Source organism: Pelobates fuscus, chromosome 5 (assembly GCF_036172605.1).
Source record: "Pelobates fuscus isolate aPelFus1 chromosome 5, aPelFus1.pri, whole genome shotgun sequence".
NCBI lineage: Eukaryota > Metazoa > Chordata > Amphibia > Anura > Pelobatidae > Pelobates > Pelobates fuscus.
This window is the reverse complement of record NC_086321.1, coordinates 334879101-334891460: the sequence shown is the minus strand read 5'-3', so window position 1 is coordinate 334891460 and position 12360 is coordinate 334879101. Positions and strand designations below refer to the sequence as shown.

Sequence of the window (12360 nt, the reverse complement as noted above, 5' to 3'; positions counted from 1 at the left end):
CACTTGGCAGATATGTATTGACACCTGTCCTCAGAGACCCTGATACACACTGACACAGTGCAGAACAGGGACTGTTCCCCCTACATAGGGTCACTTGACAGATATGGATTGACACCTGTCCTCAGAGACCCTGATACACACTGACACAGAGCAGAACAGGGACTGTTCCCCCTACATAGGGTCACTTGACAGATATGGATTGACACCTGTCCTCAGAGACCCTGATACACACTGACACAGAGCAGAATAGGGACTGTTCCCCCTACATAGGGTCACTTGGCAGATATGGATTGACACCTGTCCTCAGAGACCCTGATACACACTGACACAGAGCAGAATAGGGACTGTTCCCCCTACATAGGGTCACTTGGCAGATATGGATTCACACCTGTCCTCAGGGACCCTGATACACACTGACACAGAGCAGAATAGGGACTGTTCCTCCTACATAGGGTCACCATTTTAGCCCAAAGCAGCTCATCTCAACAGGCCTTTTTTAGTCGAATGTATCGCCCACTGTCAGTCCCTTTGGGATCCATCCCTCATTCATCTTAATAAAGGTGAGGTAATCTAGACTTTTTTGACCTCGGCGACTTCTCTTCTCAGTGACAATACCTCCTGCTGCACTGAAGGTCCTTTCTGACAGGAAACTTGAAGCAGGGCAGGCCAGAAGTTCTATCGCAAATTGGGATAGCTCAGGCCACAGGTCAAGCCTGCACACCCAGTAGTCAAGGGGTTCATCGCTCCTCAGAGTGTCGATATCTGCAGTTAAGGCGAGGCAGTCTGCTACCTGTCGGTCGAGTTGTTCTCTGAGGGTAGATCCCGAAGGGCTGTGGCGATGCATAGGACTTAAAAAGCTCCGCATGTCCTCCATCAACAACACGTCTTTAAAGCGTCCTGTCCTTGCCGGCGTGGTCATGGGAGGAGGAGGATTACTTTCACCTCTTCCCCTGTTAGATTCCCATTGTGCTGTGACATCACCCTTATACGCTGTGTAAAGCATACTTTTGAATTTATTTTGCAAATGCTGCATCCTTTCCGACTTCTTGTAATTTGGTAACATTTCAGCCACTTTCTGCTTATACCGGGGATCTAGTAGCGTGGACACCCAGTACAGGTCGTTCTCATTCAGCCTATTTATATGAGGGTCCCTCAACAGGCACGACAGCATGAAAGACCCCCTTTGCACAAGGTTGGATGCCGAGCTACTCATTTCCCGTTCCTCCTCCTCAGTGATCTCAATGAAGGTATGTTCTTCCCCCCAGCCACGTACAACACCACGGGTACCAGATAGGTGACAACGAGCACCCTGGGATGCCTGTTGTGGTTGGTCTTCCTCCTCCTCTTCAAAGCCACATTCCTCCTCTGACTCCTCTTCCTCACAATCCTCTTCCAGCGTTGCCGCAGGTCCAGCAAGCGATGCTGATAAGGCTGTTTCTGGTGGTGATGGTGACCACAACTCTTCCTCTTCCTCTTCACGTTCATCTACGGCCTGATCCAGCACTCTTCGCAGGGCACACTCCAGGAAGTAAACTAATGGTATGATGTAGCTGATGGTGCCTTCGGTGCGACTGACTAGGTTTGTCACCTCCTCAAAAGGACGCATGAGCCTACAGGCATTGCGCATGAGCGTCCAGTAACATGGCAAAAAAATTCCCAGCTCCCCAGAGGCTGTCCTAGCACCCCGGTCATACAAATATTCATTAACGGCTTTTTCTTGTTGGAGCAGGCAGCGAACATTAGGAGTGTTGAATTCCAACGTGTCGGGCTGTCGCAAACCAAGCGCCTCACTGGCATGTTGTTTCGCCACTGGATATCTGCAAAGTGCGCCATGGCCGTGTAGGGACGCCTGAAATGGCCACGCACCTTCCTGGCCTGCTTCAGGACGTCCTGTAAGCCTGTGTACTTATGCAAAAAGTGTTGTACGATCAGATTACACACATGTGCCATGCAAGGCACATGTGTCAACTTGCCCAACTTCAATGCCGCCAACAAATTTGTTCCGTTGTCACAAACCACTTTGCCGATATCCAGTTGCTACGGAGTCAGCCACTTTTCCACCTGTGTGTTCAGGGCGGACAGGAGTGCTTGTCCGGTATGACTCTCTGCTTTCAAGCAAGTCAAACCCAAGACGGGGTGACACTGCCGTATCCGGGATGTGGAATAGTACCTGGGGAGCTGGAGGGGTGCCGTTGATGTGGAGCAAGACACAGCAGCAGAAGAGGACTCAGCCGATGAGGTTATGGAAAAGGATGGAGTAGGAGGAGTAGAGGAGGTTGCAGCAGGCCTGCCTGCAAGTCGTGGCGGTGTCACCAACTCCTCTGCAGAGCCACGCATTCAATGCTTGGCAGCCGTCAGCAGGTTTACCCAATGCGCAGTGTAGGTGATATACCTGCCCTGACCATGCTTTGCAGACCAGGTATCAGTGGTCAGATGGACCCTTGCCCCAACACTGTGTGCCAGACATGCCATTACTTCCTTTTGCACAATCGAGTACAGGTTGGGGATTGCCTTTTGTGAAAAGAAATTTCGTCCGGGTACCTTCCACTGCGGTGTCCCAATAGCTACAAATGTTTTGAACGCCTCAGACTCCACCAGCTTGTATGGTAAAAGCTGGCAGGCTCATAGTTCAGACAAGCCAGCTGTCAGACGCTGGGCAAGGGGGTGACTTTCTGACATTGGCTTCTTACGCTCAAACATGTCCTTGACAGACACCTGACTGTGGGCAGATGAGCGGGAACTGCTCAAGGCGAGAGATGGAGTGGCGGATGGTTGAGAGGGGGCAAGGAGGACAGCAGTGGTTGACGTGGCTGAAGATGCTGGACCAGGAGGAGGATGGCGGCTTTGAGTTTGTGTGCTGCTTGTACTCATGTGTTGATCCCATAGGCGTTTGTGATGTGTGATCATGTGCCTACGCAAAGCAGTTGTACCTAGGTGGGTGTTGGACTTCCCACGACTCAGTTTCTTTTGGCACAGGTTGCAAATGGCATCGCTGTTGTCAGAGGCAGACAGACAAAAAAAATGCCACACTGCTGAGCTCTGCAATGACAGCATTCTGGTGGTGGACACAACATGCGTTGATTGGCGTGCTGTCGGGCTGACTCCGGGTGCCGATGCATGCTATCTGACTGTGCCACTAGCTCCTTGCGACGACCTCCCCCTGCTTCCAACTCGTCTCCTCCTCCTCTCTGTCTCCCCATCTGAACTTTCGCCCTGTTATTCTTCTTGCCGAGCAGGCACCCACGTGACATCCATGGACGCATCGTCATCATCAACCGCTTCACTTGTATCTGACAACTCAGCAAAGGAAGCAGCAGCGGGTACAACATCATCATCATCACACCGTACGTCCATGTGTGTAATGCTGCCTGACTGAGACATATCCCTGTTATCTACATCCTCTGGCAATAATGGTTGCACATCACTCATTTCTTCAAATGGATGTGTAAATAACTCCTCTGACAGATAAAGTGAAGCAGCTGTGGTGCTAGTGTTGGTGGTGGCGGCAGGCGGGTGAGTGGTATCTTGCGAGGTTCCCGAAGCTAAGCTGGAGGAGGATGGTGCATCAAGGTTCCGAGCGGAAGCTGTAGAAGATTGGGTGTCCTGTGTTAGCCAGTCAACTATGGCCTCAGAACTTTTCAAGTTCAGGGTACGTGGCCTCTGAAAACTGGGCATTATTCTAGGGCAAAAGGGAATCACAGCACCACGACCACGACAGCCCCTGCGGGGTGGCCTGCCTCTGCCTGTCATTTTTTTTTGGATTAGTGGTACTATGCGTGCAAGCTACTGTGAGACCAGATATGAGTGGCACTGTGCAGTGGCAGAGGTTGGCAGAGTACACGCTGTAGGCCTGACACACCCGCTTGAAGACAAGTAACTGCAATTCAATCTATAACAGTGAAAAAAGTTTTTTGGTTTTAAATGCACGCTATTGTGACACCAGATATGAGTGGCAATGTGCACTTGCAGAGGTTGGCAGAGTACACGCTGTAGGCCTGACACACCCGCTTGAAGACAAGTAACTGCAATTCAATCTATAACAGTGAAAAAAGTTTTTTGGTTTTAAATGCACGCTATTGTGACACCAGATATGAGTGGCAATGTGCACTGGCAGAGGTTGGCAGAGTACACGCTGTAGGCCTGACACACCCGCTTGAAGACAACTAACTGCTATTCAATCTATAATAGACAAAACGTTTTTTGGTTTTAAATGCACGCTATTGTGACACCAGATATGAGTGGCAATGTGCACTGGCAGAGGTTGGCAGAGTACACGCTGTAGGCCTGACACACCCGCTTGAAGACAACTAACTGCTATTCAATCTATAACAGTGAAAAAAGTTTTTTGGTTTTAAATGCACGCTATTGTGACACCAGATTTGAGTGGCAATGTGCACTGGCAGAGGTTGGCAGAGTACACGCTGTTGGCCTGACACCCGCTTGAAGACAACTAACTGCTATTCAATCTATAACAGTGAAAACGTTTTTTGGTTTTAAATACATGCTATTGTGACACCAGATATGAGTGGCAATGTGCACTAGCAGAGGTTGGCAGAGTACACGCTGTAGGCCTGACACCCACTTGCAGACAACTAACTGCTATTCAATCTATAACAGTGAAAAAAGTTTTTTGGTTTTTAAATGCAATCTATTGCGACACCAGATAAGAGTGGCAATATGCACTGGCAGAGGTTGGCAGAGTACACGCTGTAGGCCTGACACACCCGCTTGAAGACAAGTAACTGCTATTCAATCCATAACAGTGAAAAAAGTTTTGGGGTTTTAAATGCACGCTATTGTGACACCAGATATTAGTGGCAATATGCACTGGCAGAGGTTGGCAGAGTACACGCTGTAGGCCTAACACACCCGCTTGAAGACAAGTAACTGCTATTCAATCTATAACAGTGAAAAAAGGTTTTGGGTTTTAAATGCATGCTATTGTGACACCAGATATGAGTGGCAATGTGCACTGGCAGAGGTTGGCAGAGTACATGCTGTAGGCCTGACACCCGCTTGAAGACAACTAACTGCTATTCAATCTATAACAGTGAAAAAGTTTTTTGGTTTTAAATGCACGCTATTGTGACACCAGATTTGAGTGGCAATTTGCACTGGCAGAGGTTGGCAGAGTACACGCTGTAGGCCTGACACCCGCTTGAAGACAACTAACTGCTATTCAATCTATAACAGTGAAAAAGTTTTTTGGTTTTAAATGCACGCTATTGTGACACCAGATATGAGTGGCAATGTGCACTAGCAGAGGTTGGCAGAGTACACGCTGTAGGCCTGACACCCGGTGGCAGACAACTAACTGCTATTCAATCTATAACAGTGAAAAAAGTTTTTTGGTTTTTAAATGCAATCTATTGCGACACCAGATAAAAGTGGCAATATGCACTGGCAGAGGTTGGCAGAGTACACGCTGTAGGCCTGACACCCGCTTGAAGACAACTAACTGCTATTCAACCCATAACAGTGAAAAAAGTTTTGGGGTTTTAAATGCACGCTATTGTGACACCAGATATGAGTGGCAATGTGCACTGGCAGAGGTTGGCAGAGTACACGCTGTAGGCCTGACACACCCGCTTGAAGACAAGTAACTGCTATTCAATCCATAACAGTGAAAAAAGTTTTGGGGTTTTAAATGCACGCTATTGTGACACCAGATATGAGTGGCAATATGCACTGGCAGAGGTTGGCAGAGTACACGCTGTAGGCCTAACACACCCGCTTGAAGACAAGTAACTGCTATTCAATCTATAACAGTGAAAAAAGTTTTTGGGTTTTAAATGCACGCTATTGTGACACCAGATACGAGTGGCAATGTGCACTGGCAGAGGTTGGCAGAGTACACGCAGTAGGCCTGACACCCGCTTGAAGACAACTAACTGCTATTCAATCTATAACAGTAAAAAAAGTTTTTTGGTTTTAAATCCATGCTATTGTGACACCAGATATGAGTGGCAATGTGCACTGGCAGAGGTTGGCAGAGTACACGCTGTAGGCCTGACACCCGCTTGAAGACAACTAACTGCTATTCAACCCATAACAGTGAAAAAAGTTTTGGGGTTTTAAATGCACGCTATTGTGACACCAGATATGAGTGGCAATGTGCACTGGCAGAGGTTGGCAGAGTACACGCAGTAGGCCTGACACCCGCTTGAAGACAACTAACTGCTATTCAATCTATAACAGTAAAAAAAGTTTTTTGGTTTTAAATCCATGCTATTGTGACACCAGATATGAGTGGCAATGTGCACTGGCAGAGGTTGGCAGAGTACACGCTGTAGGCCTGACACCCGCTTGAAGACAACTAACTGCTATTCAACCCATAACAGTGAAAAAACTTTTGGGGTTTTAAATGCACGCTATTGTGACACCAGATATGAGTGGCAATATGCACTGGCATAGGTTGGCAGAGTACACGCTGTAGGCCTAACACACCCGCTTGAAGACAAGTAACTGCTATTCAATCTATAACAGTGAATAAAGTTTTCTGGTTTTAAATGCACGCTATTGTGACACCAGATATGAGTGGCAATGTGCACTGGCAGCAGTTTGCAGAGTACACGCTGTTGGCCTGACACACAGACGCTTGCAGACAACTAACTTCTATTCAATCTATAACAGTGAATAAAGTTTTTCGGTTTTAAATGCACGCTATTGTGACACCAGATATGAGTGGCAATGTGCACTGGCAGAGGTTGGCAGAGTACACGCTGTAGGCCTGACACACCTGCTTGAAGACAAGTAACTGCTATTCAATCTATAACAGTGAAAAAAAGTTTTGGGGTTTTAAATGCACGTTATTGTGACACCAGATATGAGTGGCAATGTGCACTGGCAGAGGTTGGCAGAGTACACGCTGTAGGCCTGACACCCGCTTGAAGACAACTAACTGCTATTCAATCTATAACAGTGAAAAAAGTTTTTTGGTTTTAAATGCACGCTATTGTGACACCAGATAAGAGTAGCAATGTGCACTGGCAGAGGTTGGCAGAGTACACGCTGTAGGCCTGACACACCAGCTTGAAGACAAGTAACTGCAATTCAATCTATAACAGTGAAAAAAGTTTTGGGGTTTTAAATGCACGCTATTGTGACACCAGATATGAGTGGCAATATGCACTGGAAGAGGTTGGCAGAGTACACGCTGTAGGCCTGACACACCCGCTTGAAGACAAGTAACTGCTATTCAATCTATAACAGTGAAAAAAATTTTTGGGTTTTAAATGCACGCTATTGTGACACCAGATATGAGTGGCAATGTGCACTGGCAGAGGTTGGCAGAGTACACGCTGTAGGCCTGACACCCGCTTGAAGACAACTAACTGCTATTCAATCTATAACAGTGAAAAAAGTTTTTGGGTTTTAAATGCACGCTATTGTGACACCAGATAAGAGTGGCAATGTGCACTGGCAGAGGTTGGCAGAGTACACGCTGTAGGCCTGACACCCGCTTGCAGACAACTAACTGCTATTCAATCTATAACAGTGAAAAAAGTTTTTGGGTTTTTAAATTCAATCTATTGCGACACCAGATAAGAGTGGCAATGTGCACTGGCAGAGGTTGGCAGAGTACACGCTGTAGGCCTGATACACCCGCTTGAAGACAACTAACTGCTATTCAATCTATAACAGTGAAAAAAGTTTTTGGGTTTTAAATGCACGCTATTGTGACACCAGATTTGAGTGGCAATGTGCACTGGCAGAGGTTGGTAGAGTACACGCTGTTGGCCTGACACACAGACGCTTGCAGACAACTAACTGCTATTCAATCTATTACAGTGAAAAAAAAGTTTTGGGGTTTTTAAATGCACGCTATTGTGACACCAGATCTGAGTGGCACTGTGCACTGGCAGCAGTTTGCAGAGTACACGCTGTTGGCCTGACACACAGACGCTTGCAGACAACTAACTTCTATTCAATCTATAACAGTGAAAAAAAAGTTTTGTTTTTAAATGCACGCTATTGTGACACCAGATATGAGTGGCACTGTGCACTGGCAGACGTTGGCAGAGTACACGCTGTAGGCCTGACACACAGACGCTTGCAGACAATTAACTGCTATTCAATCTATTACAGTGAAAAAAAAATTGTTTTTAAATGCAAGCTATTGTGACACCAGATATGAGTGGTGGCACTGGGCAAGTGGGCACAGTATACGCTGTGAGCCTGACACAGAAGCTGGCAGGCAGGCAACTGCAATTACATTACACAGGAAAAAAAAGCAGACTGATGTTCTAGCCCTAAAAAGGGCTTTTTGGGGTGCTGTCCTTACAGCAGAGATCAGATGAGTCCTTCAGGACTGTAGTGGACACTGAATACACTAGCCTAGCCATACATTTCCCTATCAAATGAGCAGCAGCTACACTTTCCCTCCTCTATCTAAGAATGCAGCTTCAGAATGAATCTAAAATGGATGCTGTACAGGAGGTGGGAGGGTCTGCTGCTGATTGGCTGGAATGTGTCTGCTGACTGTGAGCCACAGGGTCAAAGTTTACTCAATGATGACGAATAGGGGGCGGATCGAAGCGCGCATGTGTTCGCCCGCCGTGGTGAACGCGAACACGCTATGTTCGCCAGGAACTATTCGCCAGCGAACAGTTCGGTACATCACTAATGACAAACACTATCAGACTGCTGAGTACAGTAATGAACTAGCGAACATTATCTTATATGCCTTTAAACTTTAATTCCATTACAGCTATCATTAATATCCAGTGTAAACCATGACGCAAAGCTTTCCAAAAGGTGTGCCTCAACACTTCTCAAATGTTTGCAAAAGAAATTGTGAATTTACCTGTGGCATGATATTAATATATAATTTTATTAGCTCCTACCACACTTTGTGTGTAATATTTCGGATTATGCAATTTATGCTTGAAGGCATTTAAATCAGTTCTACCCTGGTATGTACAAATGCATTAATTTCTAACCTCCGCTGAAGAATTAAAATAGAGATTCATTTAGAGCAAACACGCAACATGTTACGTTGTTGCATCATTAAAGTCAAAATATCACTCCTCTGAAAGTGAGTTATATGACCCTAGTACTCCCTATTAAAGCATTAACAGAGGTGAATAGTATAGTGAAGGTACACACTTACCTCTGCAACATCTTCATATCTAGGGAGACAGAATTATCCTATGGTTTGTCAGAGTGAGCGTTCCCTAACACGCAAACTAAGCATACTCCACTTTTAGAAAATAATATATCAGCGGCCCTTAGAATGGCTAAGCTTAAAATGTGAAAGTATAGAAAACAGTCTTCAAGCAAATTAAACATTAACAGAGACAAGGCAAGGACAAGGATTATAAATGATCAGACCAGGGTCAAGGATCATAGGCGTCAGAACTAACGAGTTAGTAAGCCATATCAAAACAGGGGAAATCATAATAATATAGATAATGCACTCGTGGGAAACTACGACCATGATGGGACATAGAAAAAAACCATGGATATAACTTATATAGCCATAGAGAGAGTCTGATTGGTCTGAGTCAAATTTTGACACCAGCATGTGTGTGCCTTGTGTTTCCATGAAGAAACTAAAACCCAAAACTACAAACAATGACGCGGGCAAGATTACTGCAAGAAGACGCTTGGGTGGAGTGTTCCACGTTGAAAACAATGACAAAATGACACAATGCATCAAATTGAGTGCCAGACAGAGCACCATATACATTTGGGCATCTTCTGAGAACTTGTACATGAACTGGTTATGCCTGAACAGCAAAACATAAAATGTAACTTGCAAAATAAAGTCCATTTGGCATTATAACCATAGCAAAATTTTAGTTTGCTCTCAGGTTGTACCAAGAGAACACATGTGACATTTCCCCTTTAAATACGTATTGTGTTGGGCAATAAGCCAAAGAGATGTTGGAGTGAGAGAATTTCGCGATCCTTTAATATCACTAAATCAGAAAGTGTTTAACAGTACACGTCCAGGGTAAATGCAGACGGTTTTGCAAAGCAGGGATGTAGAACTCCAGTGGTTGACGTATTTAGAGACACACCAAACTTTCAGTATAATGTCTGGCACGTTGGTCGGTGATGGATCACTTTTGATTGCATGTTAATTAAAGAAACTCAGCGAGGATTACATTAATTGGGAACTATATGCAACAATCCTTATTTAGAATTTTTTTATGGCCTTACTTATGGCAATGATAGAGAAACATGAAGAAGAAAATTACAATATCAAAAACCAACTGCGTTTTCTCTCAAAATGTTTCATGTCCTTACACCACAGCCAGACTGTCCTAGTCTCACCACAGCTATGAACTGCCTGGACATCTAAATCTTTCATTGTACTATATTTTTAATATCTACTATAAATGTATTCATCTTTTTTATCATCTAATTCCCTTCTCACATATATCATGCAATAATTAATCAAAATCCTTTTGTTGGATCCCACAAAGATCATCTCTCAATCTTTTACCTTTGTTTAAAATATTCAGGATTTTACCCTTCAATTATTATGTCTCACGTCTACGTATACAGGGTAATTTACTAAAATGAGAATTCAATGTGAATTTCAAATTGAGGGCCAAAGAAACTGATCTGGAAGCATGGCTGAATTCAATATTTTTTGAATGATTCTAGGTGAAGATCCAAAGACTCAATGAAGAATTAAAATGGATGCTAACTGAATAAGATGCTTCAAAAGCAAAAGAAAGGATGTCAGTTTATACAAACGTAGGTCCACAAACACTGCTCTGGCAAAAGAGGTGGAATGGAGAAGAAGAAGACACCTTTGAGTCAAGTACTCTTATTTTTTTAACATTATTTATTTAACATTTCACAATTACAGTGAGACAATAAGCTATAAGTAGATTAAAGACATTCCAACAGCGGACACATCCCAGAATTATAAGTGTGTAACGGTATGGAAGTAAAAGGAGTTAGGGAGAGGGGAGATCCCAGAGAATCGCCCTTGACTGGAATAGTGAAGGCTGAACTCTTCATGTCAATACAACCTGGTGCCACAGTGCAGAAAACAAAGTTAACACAATAACACAATAGCCAAAGCAGCTCTAATTATCATCGTACAAATGAGTACTAGCATGCTTGTTGAATATCTCTGGGTAGAGCTAACCAGAACAAATATTTACATAGCTGAAAAGAGACTTGCAGCCATCAAGTTCAGCCTTTCTCATATTTGTTTTTGCTGTTGATCCAAAAGAAAGCAAAAAAAAAAACCAATCTGAAGCACTTCCAATTTTGCAACAAACAAGTAAAATACCCTTCTTGACTCCAGAATGGCATTCAGATATCTCACTGGACCAAGAAGGTATTACCCCACTAATTAAAAATGATATCCCTGTATATTATTTGCAAGTATTTATCCGATTGCTGTTTAAACATCTCTATGGACTCTGATAAAACAACCTCTTCAGGCAGAGAATTCCACATTCTTATTGCTCTTAATGTAAAAGACCCTTTCCTTTGCCTTACACTAAATCTCCTTTCTTCCAGTCTAAATGCGTGACCTTGTGTTTTTTTATGTATTGTCCTGTTCATAAATAAAACATAATAATATAGGCGAACCAAGTGTTCTTTGATGGGATTATTTACTAAATTTACTAAATCATGAGTTACCAGGAATTTACTAAGGAATTGAAAATGTTAAATAACTGAACTTCCAGATTCACTAAAAAAATGTAAGCACTTGAGAATAACATATTTGAAATAATATTCTGTTTAGGTAGAAATTGGTTGTGCATTGAATAGCAGCATATTAATCCGTAATTGATTTATTATGTACTGTCTATTATCATTATGCTTACTACTAGTTAAATGATTTATTATTTACGCATGTATTATCAGGCGTCTCCCTATGTGAAGGCAGACACCCCATCTATGAGTCAGGGTTTATGTAATTGCAGGCTTGGCCTGGCTCCTCCTTGGCAAATGTTAAACAAAACAAAAAAATGTGAGCAGTTTTTAGTAATTTTTTTTTTTTTTAAACATAGTTTTCACTGTGGTTCACTGACACACGAGTCAGTGAAATGTAAACGTGGTGCCATGAGTGTTATTTTTGGAAAAATGGAGGCACTACCAAAATAATTGAATAGGTCATTCTAATCACCATTTTTCAGTATCCAGTGACTATCCCTTCCTTGTCAGCATTGATAATATGCAATTGAAAAGTCCACATGATTAATGTCAATTCTGTCCAGTCTGAAGGGCATTGATTGGGTGAAAATACTGGGCTAATCCACTTTATTCAAAAGCCAATTAAATTGGCTTTAATAATTTTCCTGCAACTTAACAACCAAAGCATTTAATATAATGTATTGTATTATATTTTGTCAATCTGTATTTTATTGAGGCATATTAGATGGG

The 12360-nt window shown here is 43.6% G+C and overlaps 1 protein-coding gene across 1 annotated transcript in view; it reads right to left on the bottom strand.

Annotated features, from left to right (window-relative positions):
* Positions 1-9191, bottom strand: part of LOC134611641 (interleukin-17D-like) — a 32974-nt gene extending 23783 nt beyond the window's left edge. Inside the window, exon 1 of the mRNA XM_063455731.1 lies at positions 9113-9191. The gene's annotated coding sequence lies outside the window, so the exon portion shown is untranslated. The remainder of the gene's footprint in view (positions 1-9112) is intronic.
* Positions 9192-12360: the final 3169 nt, after the last annotated feature.